This window comes from Tarenaya hassleriana, unplaced genomic scaffold, assembly GCF_000463585.1.
Source record: "Tarenaya hassleriana unplaced genomic scaffold, ASM46358v1 Cleome17, whole genome shotgun sequence".
NCBI lineage: Eukaryota > Viridiplantae > Streptophyta > Magnoliopsida > Brassicales > Cleomaceae > Tarenaya > Tarenaya hassleriana.
In genome coordinates, this window is record NW_010965122.1 from 1,597,843 (window position 1) to 1,611,535 (window position 13,693).

The 13,693-nt window shown below is 38.5% G+C and overlaps 1 long non-coding RNA gene across 3 annotated transcripts; it reads right to left on the reverse strand.

Moving 5' to 3' along the window:
• Positions 1-6,767: 6,767 nt before the first annotated feature.
• On the reverse strand, positions 6,768-13,687 carry LOC104809970. 3 transcript variants are annotated; one of them, XR_771240.1, is made up of 4 exons: positions 13,493-13,687; positions 9,048-13,113; positions 7,861-8,184; positions 6,768-7,335 (listed from the first exon to the last, which is right to left on the reverse strand). It is a non-coding gene; the product is annotated as an uncharacterized LOC104809970 (long non-coding RNA). The 3 variants fall into 3 exon arrangements; XR_771239.2 differs by lacking the exon at positions 13,493-13,687 and having other exon boundaries at positions 7,013-7,335; positions 9,048-13,486; XR_771241.2 differs by lacking the exon at positions 13,493-13,687 and having other exon boundaries at positions 7,013-7,335; positions 9,038-13,486.
• Positions 13,688-13,693: the final 6 nt, after the last annotated feature.

Below are 13,693 nucleotides of genomic sequence, written 5' to 3' on the forward strand. Positions count from 1 at the left end.
TTTTTTTTTTCTTTTTTTTTCTTTTTCCTTTTCTTCATTCTTTCTCGGTCTTTTCCGCACGTGACGATCTTCGTGCATCTCCCCGATATTGTACCGTCACTTTTGGTGATTTCGTGATATCTCTATTTAATTATTCATTTTTAATAATTAAATATTCAAATCGGGTTTCGGGGTATTACATACAGGGTCACACACGCAGGGAATGACAAAATGCACGAGAAAACGACGGAAAAACCGAGACGGAAGGGTCCAGACCGGCGGACCACCTTTCCTCCCCTTTGGCCACCTCCTGCTTCCTCTGGGACACGAGATTTCGCCCAAGTCCGCCCATTCTTCGGTCATTTCCCTCTCACTTCACTCTCTCACTCTTTCTCGCAAACTCTCTCAAAACTCTGAAACTTCAATCTTCGATTGGAACTTCGATTTTGGTCGAAATCAATCAATAAACCCAACAATCAACTCTAGGAAACTCCCCAACAAAGCCCCAAGCTCGAATTTAAGCTAGGTGAGTGTTTTAGGTTAAGTCCGAAAATGATAATCAAATTGAAAATGGAGATTTGCATGTTTTGAGTGTGAATTGCATGAAATTGACTTTAGATTTGAGTTCCCCATTATCTCTAGATTGTTTTGGGCTATAGATGGTTGAGTTTGGTGTGAAAAATCGGAACCCGAACTTCCTGGTTCGCCTGGACCGTCCGTTCTAGGGTTTGCAGGGTCTCGGGGGAGAAGACGAAGTTTGGACCTTCCGGTCCAGGTGTGGACCGTCTGTTCCATAACCCTGGACCATCCGTTCCAGGTTCTTCCAAACCGAAGGGACCGGACCTTGCGGACCGTCCGTTCCAGACTGGACGGACCGTTCGTTCCAGGTGCCTATTACCCCGTTTTGACTCGTATCGTCGGATCAAGCGAGATCTGATGCAACCGACCCCCATACCTGACCTACCTTGACCTGTTTCCTACCCTAACCTCACAAAACTTGAACGAAATCATTCTACGGTGAGTAAAACCTTCGGAACGAGTTAAATTGGTAACCCAAAATGGTCAAAACCTAATTTGATCGGATCAGAGGATAAAAGAATGAAATGAACATAATGGAATCGGTATACCAGAATAACAAGTAAAGACGTGTGTATGTGTGACTAAAACGTAATCTCGTATGAATGCTTGTGATTGGGGAATCAGGTAGTTGGCATGGCGTGAGACTTTATCTCGGAGGGTCGGAATAAAGTTGAGCGTGTGTTTGTAGTCTGGGTTGAGATGATATCCCGATGATTGCATTGTGTGAGATCTCCTCTTTACGATCTTCGACCCGGGTCGGGTTTCATATTGAGGAGACATGATTGTGATTGATCGCCTATGGGCAGAGCTTGGAGCCGATGATGCACGTGATAGTCTTTAGTGATTCGGCTATCATGGGTTGAGGAAATCTTACGGTTACTCTGTGACCGCGCCAACGTTCCACTTGCTATGGAACGAGTTCGGGAGTGATTCCCGGCAGAGACTGGCACACATTTACCCGTGACTCGGGATTGAAAGATTCTCCCGACGAGGTTATGCGAAAATACTCTGAAAGACTTGAGCTCGGGTTTGATGAGCTTTTCCGTGGCAGATGGTCGGCGAGAGGTTGTCAGTTGTTGACTGACTTCGCTCGACATAGTCGGTGGTGGCCTGGAGGAGGCACCTGGCGCTCTGGTATCAAGAGGTGATATCGATATCAAAGGGGATGGTTGGTGTGATACGTTTTTATGAAGTGTTGGGCTTGGGTTGTTGCATTTTTACTATTCCGGCTTCGGTCGAGGAGAGTGAGGGGATTATGCATTGCACATGGAGGGTCCTTAGCTACGCGTGTGATGCACGCGCAGAGACGATTTGACGGTACCGGTGTTACTGATAGACCCGATGAGTCGTGCTATGACTCGTATATGTGTCCTGGACTGGTGATACCAGCTCAGTTTACTATCCTATGTGTGTGATGCACATAGAGACGATTTGACGGCTCATGTCCGATGACTTGTGATTCAGACTGTTTGTGCTTGATGCATGTGTTAGACGCTATGACATGATATGTTTGGACATGTATATTTACATATTATGTGTATAATATTGCTTGTGCTTGGCCATTTGCAATTTGAGTATGATCTTCGGGTTTAACCCGAAGTACTCACTAAGCATATAGCTTATGGACGTTGTTATGCAACGTTTCAGGTTCGGATCAGCTTTGGCAGCAGCAGGACGAGGGTACTGGTGATGAGTGAGACATTTTCTCCGGATCATGTATACTTTCCTCTCTAGACGTGTACTGTATGTTTGTCGTTGATGGTATATATCGACTATGTATTATATCGTATTCATCGTCTTTATATTATGGTGTGTACGTCTACTGTATGTGGGTTTGTTGTGTATAAACATATTTCCGCTGCGTATGTATAATATAAAAATGTTTTAAAATTTCCGCTATTTTGATATATGGTTTGATCGTCCATGTGGCGCAACTCGTGGGCGGAACACGGGTTACGGACGTCACAACCGTTGCGTCGGAATCTACCTTTAATAAGAGTGATCGTGTTATCGATCCATTTCGTAGTTCTCTTACTCCGCAATTGGTTGAAGCTTTGATTTGCACTCAAGATTGGCTTCGATCGGATTATGGATTAGTAACACTTGAAGAATCGTTGGATAACCTTGCAAAATTTGAAGAATGTATGATTTATTATAAATTTATGTATGTATATTAATATTTTATAAATTTATTATTTTATTTTGTGTGTTTAATTTTGTAGATTATCCGATATCAAAGGGAAGTGAAAGTCATCTTGAAAGAGGATATAAATCGGATTAATAAGATAAACAAATGGTAAGTCTATTTGTATGTGTTCTCTATATTGTTTAATTTTTTGTCTTATGATACGATTTTTTTTTATAGATCCAAAAAGATGTTAGTAATGACAATGGACACGTTAATGTGGTGGTGAAGTTGAAGATGAATTGGAATTATGTTCAAGAAGTCGAAGATGAATTGAAATTATATTTTTTTTTATATATTTGGACCGTGTTTTATGTGTGATTTTCTTTAAATATTTACATTTTTATTGAAAATTTGACTTTAAAATCCAGGTTCGCGTACTCGCGGGTACCCAAATATTTTTTCGGGTGTTCGATCAAGTCGGGTTACAATTCAAGTAATTTTTTATAAAAAGATTCGGGTTCGGATAACCCTAAAATTCTGAACTCGTGCCCACCGCTAGTTGTGTGTGTGTTTGGTTTGGTGTGTTTTTTTAAATGGTGGTTGCATCACCTTTTTTTAAATTAATTTAATTATTATTATTTTCCACATGGACAGAGATTTAGGTGCCCTCTCATTTATGTTTTTAATTTTAATTATTTTTAAATTGGGATTAAGCTCATATTATTACAATCTCCTTGAAGAAACGCATTCTGAACATCCATCTGTCATAAATCTCCAGATAAATTAGTAGCCAATGAAATGATAACACGAAAAGATTTGAGGTTGGTGACGGGGGCGAATGTTTCAGTGTAGTCCTCGCTATATGTTTGGGTAAAGTCCTGAACGACAAGTCGGGCCTTGTAGCGTTCTATCTCGCCATCCCTCCGATATTTTATTTTGTATACCTATTTGCTACCAACAGCTTTCTTTTCGGGGGGAGGGGGGAGAGATATGTTATTGTCCAAGTATAATTCCATTAAAGGGCAGATAATTCGTCACTCATAGCTTGATGTCATACTTGGTGTGTTAGCTTTTGTAAAATCACGTGGCTCCATAACCTATCAAGGTTACTGCACAAAGATACAACAAGCATAGAGTGAAGAGAGGGAGAGAGAAGAGATTGTATTGGATACTTCACCAAACAACCAATAAGAGTTGTATCTGAGGGATTGTCGCAACAGTTGTCGGCAACAGGTACAGTCACAGGATCGAGAGCAGGAGCTGCAACTAGCAATGAGGCGTAGGAGTGGGCAGAGGAGAGACGGAAGTCTGCTGTTGAACCTGTGCAAATTTGTGAAGTCTGATTCGCTCGCTACGACGGACCGGTGGTTCAAAAGGGGCGACGGTGGAGAGAGAGATAGGTTGGGCATCGGAAGGAACAGAGAGAGAAGCGGGAGGTGGAGACACGAGCGAGTTAGGTGTCAGAACAGGGCCTAAGTTCGACGGGTGACGCACCTCGTCAACATAGGTTGACATGGAAAAATAATCAATAGCCAAAGGCGCGATAAGGAATCATGTGAGGACTCAGAAACCGAAAAAGAAAGCACACTAGGAGGAACCAAAGGGTTAGCACATGGTGGAGAATCACGAACATATTTAAGAAGATATTGTACAGAAGACATAAAGTCAACGCTTGGAGGAACTAAATCGGCAAAACTGTCCCAAGGTCTTCGAGAGAAGTAAGGAGTTTGTTCTTGGGAGACGACATCCCAAGATATATATGTACATTCACTTGTAGGATGATAGAATTTCAACCCCTTCTGATCCGATGGATAACCGAGGAAGACGAAATGAATGCTCTCGCTATCGAGTTTAGTGCGACCGACATCTACAAGCAAAGGATAGCATACGCAACTGAAAACACGTAAGTGAGAAACCAAATCCTTAGTGTTTCGAAGTATCTCAAAGGGAGAGAGGTCATGTAAGACTTTGTTCGGGAGACCTTTGATGAGGTAACAAGCTAAGGTGACGGTATCACTCCAAAAGAGTTTTGGCACATTTCGGTGAAACAAAAGAGTGCGAACCACCTCTATAAGATCGATTTTTGCGTTCAACAACTCCATTTTGCTGCAGAGTGTATAGATATGAACGTTGATGGACTACTCTTTGGGAAGCAAGAAAGTTGCAAAATCGAGTGTTTGTAAACTCTCCATCATTATCCGTTCGAAGAGTCTTAATCTTGCAACCAAAATGGTTAGACACATAAGCAAAAAATTGACGAAAGGCATCAAGCATACCACTCTTGTTATGCAAAAGATAAACCCAAGTATATTTAGATTTTTCATCAATAAACGAAAGAAAATACTTATTATTATCATGTGAGAAAAGTGGTGAAGTCCAAACGTTGGAATGAAACAAATCAAAACAATGTTCATAAATGGCACGAGAAGTTGGAAAAACACTATGACGATGCTTTTCTAGGACACAAGCTTCACAAACACCGTAATCTAAGGTCGACTCTTGAACAAGTAACTTTAGCACTTTGTGATGAGGATGTCTTAGTTGGGCATGCCAAAATGACTTAAAGGCTTGCTCGGAACAAAGGGAATTATCGTCAATGACATAAAGATTGTCCTTCTTGCTACCCATTCCAAGGAACTCACCCGTCTTAGTATCCTGAATAACAACATTATTAGAATCAAATGTAATTGACCAATCGATTTGATTAATGAGCGCAGAAATAGATAATAAATTTGTTTTAAAATCAAGAACATGTGATGCGGGCACGAGTTTTTCAAAGATCGATAAGTGATCTTGTCCAACAATAGGGACGTGTTGACCATCGGCCACAGACACGTGACTCGAAAGATGCTTAGTTTTGCATAATAAGTTCGAGTCATTAATAATGTGATTAGTCACTCTGGAATCAATAATAAAAGACGATAAAGTAATATGAGAAGATGAAAAAGTTACGTTACCAGACTCTTTGTCTTTCATGGCAATGAGGAGTTGTTTGAAGCCAAGAACTTCATCCAGAATGAAGCTCATAGTCATGGTCATGGTCGTCATTGCTTGGCTCCGGTTTGATGAGGGCTCCATGTAACAGGAAAGGCTTCAGATGAGGATGGAACAACCAACACTTATCACAAGTATAACCAGTTTTCTTGCAATGCTCACATGTAAGAGGGCAACAATCTCTACCCGTCGTATGACTCGGTGAGAAAGGATCTTTGCGATGGTGAGCGAGCTCACTCGGGCTTGCAAATAAGTTATGACCTCCTTCCTCCCTCTTAATCATCATACACACCTCATCATATTTAAGGAGTTGTTCTTGAAGAAGAATATGATATATAAGATCATTATAAGAGCCATCAAGTGTAAGAAGAATCGAAAACACATTATCTTCTTCCAACTGTTGTTTGAATGCCTTGATGTCCACTGTAGAAAGGCATAAATCTTCTAATTCAGTCGATAGGCACTAAATTCTCCATGAATGGTGTTGAATGATTTGTCATTCTACTGCAAAGTAAACATCCTTTTCTTCAAGTCAATGATATGAAAAAGGTTTGTCACATTACCATAAACACTTTGTTGAAGTGCTTCGCATAGCTCTTTGGCAGTCTCCAGAGCAATGAATGATTTCAGCACATTAGAGTCCAATGAGCTCTGCAAGATGGTGAGTGTAAGGTCGTCTTCTTGCACCCATTTTCTTGATCAGCTTATGCTTGGCCAACAGGATTTTCAGTTACGAAAGGAGCAGAAGTCAGGGCTTGAGTTTTAGAGACATGTTCCCAAAGGCCTAAACTCTTGAGCACCGCTTGGCCGCTTTAGACCAATAAACGTAATCGTCGACGATAAGGATAACAAGAAAGTTTTCACGACAATGGCGTCCATTGCTTTCAGCATGAGAGTCAAGGCAAGGGTAAAAAAATGAAAGGAGAAGAAGAAACAAGGCAAAAAGCAAGATATCACCAGCCTTGTAGCTCTATACCATGTCAGACTTTGAGATTAAGAGACAACATGAACTGATGAAATCTGATGGTCAGAAAGAATCCAAATCGAAGAAGACAACACGACACTAGGGTTGTGAAAGAGAGAGATGAAAACAAAAGAATATTACTCTTCGATAATTGGGTCTGTACAAATGTTACAAATTAAATAGAAGGAAAATATATATGCATGAAAAGGTAATAGAATAAATGTAAAAATGTAAATGGAAAGTTTACAATTAGAGAAAAGTAAGATTAAAGTGATTTGTCTAACAACAGATTTGCTTCTTGAGTTGCTTCACTTTCTTGCTTGTCACGTAATCGAGCTTCTCGGTCACTAGTGTCGGACGTGTGCATAGGTTCTCGTTGATCATGTACTTCAGTTATTACCTCGACTCCAACACAAAAATGTACTGTCTTGAAACACGTAAAGAGACCACTTGAATAGATTTCTAAAGTGATCAAATTACATGGGCGATGATGAAAAAAGTAAGAACCCATGATGATCCGTTGATACAAAACAGTAATGTCCCTTTACTGTAGGTGTTAACTAAGTTAAAGAAAAGAAGCTCAAGGCAAAAGGGACGTAGGGATGATAATGCCTCCGATATTCTTGTGCCATGGATCGACCAAGTGAGTCTCCAAGTTCTCCAATGGTCTGGTGTCCAGGTAAGCCGATTTCTGCAGGTAGAATCCCAAGAAAGCAAATAACGCTAGATGCCATACCAAAATGATTATCTCGACTATATTTTCAAGTTTTCATAAACAGTATAAGTTATAAATCGTTTAGATGTTAGTATGTTTTCTATTTAGTATATGAAACTATTTAGTGATTCTTTGATGAATATAACATCATTTTATCAAATGTTTGAGAATAAAAAGGTAAATGAGCAAATAAAAATGTTTGCTTGCGGCTAATTCCAGTATCACTAGTAATGCACGATATTGTAAATGGTTATAATAAAATGATTGATATTTTAAAATAAAAAATGATAATTATTAAGCTCTCTTCAAAAAGTTTCTAAAAATGATAGTCTTTTAAATAGAAAACACTTTAAAACAATGTCATTAAAATTTTTATTGTAATCTCTTTTATGGATGTTATATCAAAATCGTCCAAAACGACCGTTTTAGTATATTTTTATTGATAGTCTAAATATTTGATAGTATAAAAGAAAATAAATGATTAAGAAGAGGCATTAATACCGTTTTTTTATTTCTTTAACCTTCAATTACTCGAACTTCTTAGGGTCTTTGAAGCATCCAAAAGGGTCGAAAGTTTCTCCCGAGTATTTCTTCTTCTCGAGATCTTTTTCCATACTTCTCTGACGTGTTCCGTAAAGGCAATAGCCAAGAACTTGGTCACTGGAATTGTCGGTAGAATCCACCAAGGCACAGAGTTTCCCAAGTATGTGGCTTGTCCTCTCGGGATGACCGCCCACTTTGAATCATATGCAGTGGATAAGCTCTGACTCTTTATACCTTTCCAAATTCTCTAACACTTCTCTTAGTAGGTCGAATCCAAAGTCTCTGTACCAAAAAAATATTAATGAAGAATTGTAAGATCCAAAACTGTAACATTATGGTCTAAATTTAACATATAAATTAATTCAAATTTATTACTGAGTAGATTTATACTACAAAATATATCTTTTTTAAGAATGAAAAACGCTGAGGTATTTTAAGATATTTATGTTCATCGGCGAATTATTAGCAAATCAATTAGTAAGTTGATAAACCAAACAAACTAAACCGAAATTTTTCAACCCGAGTTATCTGAAACTTGAACTGAACCAAACCAAAATTCCTTTGACCATTGGAGAGAAGTTTTGTTATCCAACCATAAATGAAATTCTATGTAAACCGAACTGGATCCAAAACAAAACTTAACCAAACCGAACCCAATTTGCCCAACCCTTGTTTCACCTTATCATTTGAAATTTATAGATAAGTCAAAAACTCACAAGGGAGAGAGAGAGAGGACGAGGGGTTAGCGTTTTTGCGTTACTTTGATCGTACGACATGAATCAGTAACACAAATCACTTACTTGCATAAACCTGTGAGGACGACAATACGTAGTATAACAATACCGAAATCAAATGAGACAACGATTTTTTAACGTGGAAAACTCCCTTGGTGTGAGGAATAAAAACCATGGTACCGTAGTTCACTAAAAAATCACACAACTATATCTCGTGTACAAAAAGCACAATTGAGGTTATAGAATATATACGTCAATATTATAACCTCAATACACCAAGAAAGCACAACTTAACAAATTATAACTTAGGTACCAAGTTAACCCCGCAGATTCTGATTTGAACAACTAATGCAAAATTTTACTATACAAATCAAAGAACATAGGGTCTAGAATTAGCATACCGAATTTTACCTCAATTGGAGAAGAATCCACCGTTTTTTTTCACAACAATCTGATTAGTCGCTCTTTGAAACCCCTGGATAAACAACTTTGGTAAAACCTGTTTTTTTTTTCAATTCTAACTATTGAAATCAAGATCCAACCCAAGAAAAAAGAGTGTAGAAGCTCTCTAAAAACTTTTAGATAGATCGGATAAGAGATTGATATCCGATCAATCGTTTGATCAAAAGCGTTCAAAGCTGTTTTTTCACTCCTCTTCTCCCTTTTCTCTCTTGTGTTTTTTCTTGTTGTTATTGTAATTCATCTGCAGTCCCAAACTCCTCTATTTATAGGAGTTCTACCACCATTTTCTTCCAGAAAAATGGCTGTAAGATTTAAACAAAATGGTTTCAATGGTGACTTCAAAAATAGTGGCTTCTATTGTCGAAATACGTGCTAATTTGAAGAATAGTTTCTCCACCCCAAAATCTTATCAACATGGGAGGAACTCAACAATTTTCCATTTCCCGACTATGTGGACAATCCACCATCCCACCAATCTTGCGACAAATAGCAAGCTTCCCTCTAGGAAGTATCTTTGTCATCAATATGAACCTTCTCGACTTCAACCTCTTTCGAATCAACGACATCTTGAATTCCAGTGATATCTCACATCAATATACTTCGATTTTGAATCGAACGTCTGTTTCTTCCCAAGATGAGTGATGCTCTGATTGTAGCATAACAAGACATGCCTATATTGTTTCAACCCAAACTGCTCAAGAAACCACTTCATCCTCAACAACTCCTTACAATTTTCCATTACGGCAATAAACTCAGTTTCAATGGTAGAAAATACAATGCATTTCTGCAACTGCGATTGCCATGCCATAACCCCGCTTGTAAATATTACCAAGTAACTTGACGTAGATTTTCGAGAATTTGGATAGCCATGTCAGAATCTGTGAATCCAACCAACAAAGGTTTTTCACCTCCAAGCACAATTCTCAAGCTAGAAGCCCCTCGAAGATAACTCAAAATCTACTTCAATAGATGTCAATGTTCTCTTCCTAGATTTGAAAGAAACTGACTGACAACCTCAACAACGTGATCTATATCTGGTCTTATACAAACCATAGCATATATCAAACTTCCCACTCCATAGGTGTATGGAACACGTCTCATATCTTTCTTCTTCGAATCTGTACTTGGACTCTGTTGACTGCTTAATCTAAAGTGTGAAGTAAGAGATGAATTCACAGCTTTAGATTTCTCCATATGGAACCGTTGAAGTACTTTCTCAATGTACTTCTCTTCCGACAGATACAACAACTTGTTACTTCTATCATGATTAATTCTTATCCGAAGAATTTGATTCGTTGGTCCCAAATTGTTCATGACAAAGAACCGACCAAGTTGTTTCTTCAACTCCATTATCTTCCCTGTGTTCTTACCCACAATCAACATATCATCCACGTAGAGCAGAAAGATGATAAAATTATCTTCAATTTGAGGTCGTTTTCTTGTAACCATGCTCCCCCACAATCGATTCAAAATTCTTGTACCATTGTCCCGGTACTTCTTTCAACCCATAAAGCTTTTTCTTCAACCAATGAACGTAGTCCTCTTTGTCCTTCTCAATAAAACCTTCAGGTTGTACCATGTGTTAAATTTCTTACATGTGGACATGATTTGGAGGTGGAGAAATTGTTCTTCAAAGTTAGGCACCTCCTTTGAGAATATGAACCACCATTTTTGAAACCACCATCTTTGAAGCCATTTTGTTTGAATCTTATAGCCATTTTTGTTGAAGAAAATTGTGCTAGAACTTCTATAAATAAGGGAGTTTGGGAGTGTAGATAAATCACAACAAGAAGAAGAAGAACCGCAAGAGAGAAAGAGAGAAATGGAGAAAATGAGTGAAAAAATAATTTTGAACGGTTTTGATCAAACGATCGATCGAATATCGATCTCTTATCCGATCGATCTGAAATTTGAGAGCTTCTACACACTCTTTGTTCTTGTTTTGGATCTTAATTTCAACGGTTAGAATTGAAGAAACATAGGTTTTATGAAAGTTGTTCGTCTAGGGGTTTCAAACCGCGATAGATCTTATTGTTGTAAAAATCAGAGGATGGATTCTTCTCCGATCGAGGTGAAATTTGGTATGCTCATTCTAGACCCTCTGTTCTTTGAGGTTGACTTGGTACCTAAGTTACAACTTGTTAAGTTGTGATCTCTTGGTGTATTGAGGTTAGAATATTGACGTGTATATTCTATAACCTCGGTTGTGTTTCTTGTATACAAGAGATTGTTGTGTGGACGTTATATCCAGTTATAGTGGATTTTGAGTGGACTACGGTCCCGCGGTTTTTACTCATGGCATCCAAGAAACTTTTCCACGTTAAAAATCATTGTCTCGTTTGATTTCGGTATTACTGCACTAGATATTATCATCCTCGCAGATTTACACAAGAGGTTTGTGTTACTGATTCGTGTCGTACGGTCAAAGTAACGTAAAAATCCTAACAAGTGGTATCATAGCACCTGGTTGTGTAGAGCACTTGTGTAAACGATAGAGATCAATATTAGTCGGATGATGAGTTTGAACAGTACTAACTATCACGTGTGAAAAGGCAAGATATATGATATGCTCTACGTGAAAAAAAGTCATCTACCGTTGATCGCTGAGAAAAAACCGGATGGGCAAAACTATGAGTAATGGATATTGCTTCATCGATAAATTTCTGCCTTGATACGATAGTGGGTGGATAATAATGTTTTGAACCATATGGCTGGTGAGACTAATGTTCGATCTTTGTGGAGTAAATTGGAGTAGTTGTAACCTCGAAACACTGGAAATTACAAGTTGTACTTCATCAAGAAATTGGTCGATTTGAAGTTCGTCGAAGGAAGTCCGGTGATGTAATAGATCACTTGAATGTGTTTCAAGGTCTGTTGAACAAGTTATCAGATATGGGGATCATATTCAAAGATGGAGTTCAAAGTTTATGGTTTTTCAACACACTTCCGGATTCTTGGGAGACATGATATAGTTGTCGAAACTCTGAACCTTATCTTGAATGTCTCACATGAATCCGAAAGTGTACTGAGAAGCCATAAACTTTGAACCTCATCTTCGAAGGATCTCATGTCTGACAACTTGTTCAATGGACCTTGAAACAAATTCAAGTGATATATCACTGGATTTCCTTCGACGTACTTCAAACCGACTAGTTTCTTAATGAAGTACAACTTGCGATTCCCAGTGTTTCGAGCGTACAACTGTTCCAACTTGCTCTATAAATATTGAGCATTAGTCTTACTAGCCACATGGTTCAAAACGTTATCATCCACCCACTATTGTATGAAGATACAAACTTGTCGATGCAACAATGTCCATTGCTCATCAGTTTTGCCCTTCAGTTTTTCCTCAAAGATCAACAGTATAACATTCCTTTACGTAAAGCATATTATCCATCTTGTCCTTCCACACGTGATAGTTAGTACCGTTCAAACTCACCATCCGACTAGTATTTGCCTTCATCGTTTACACAAGTGCTCCGCACAATCGGGTACTCTGATACCACTTATTGAGGGGTTTACGTTACTTTGATCGTACGATACGAATCAGTAAACGAACCTCTTACTTGTGTAAACATGCAAGGATGACAATATCTAGTGCAATGGTATCGAAATCAAACTAGATAACGATTTTTAACGTGGAAAACTCCATAGATGTGAGGAATAAAAACCATGAGACTGTAGTCCACTCACAAATCGCTAAGCTGGATTACAATGTCCACACAACAATCCGTGTACAAAAAACACAACCCTAGATGATAGAATATATACATCAATATTATAACCTCAATACACCAACAGAACACAACTTAACAAGTTGTAACTTAGGAACCAAGTCAATCCCGTAGATTCTGATTTCGGCAACTAATGCAAAATTCCACCATACAAATCAAAGAACAGAGAGTCTAGAACGAGCTTACCAAATTTTACCTCGATAGGAGAAGTTCCATCGTTAATTTTCACAACAATCAGACGTGTCGTAGTTTGAAACCCCTGAACTTCTGTTTTTTCAATTCTAACCGTTGAAATCAAGATCCAACCAAAAAAAAAAGTGTTAGAAGCTCTCAACAAAATTTCAGATCGATCGGATAAGAGATCGATCGTTTGATCAAAACCGTTCAAAACTGTTTTTTTTTCTCCTCTTCTCCCTTTCTCTTTTGCGTTTCTTCTTTTTGTTGTTATGATTTATCTGCAATCCCAAACTTTTCTATTTACAAGAGTTTTAGCAGCATTTTCTTCAACAAAAACGGCGGCAAGATTCAAACAAAATAACTTCAAAGATGGTGATTTCAAATATAGTGACTAATATTGTTAAAGAAGATGTCTAATTTTGAAGAACAATTTTTCCGCCTCCAAATCTTGTCCACAAGGAACAAATTTAACACAAGACTAACCTGGCATCCAATTGGCGGACATCATGACTCGGTTGCCGCCGGCGATGGGCAGTGACACTCGACCGGAGACGAATTTTTTTTTTTTTTTTATGTAACCGGAGACGAAATTTGACTTCGATGATGACTAAAACGACGGACACGCGGCGGCGACGCGACAGCTCATTAGCGTGTTCGAAGCCATTTTCTTGCAGATAGGGAAAG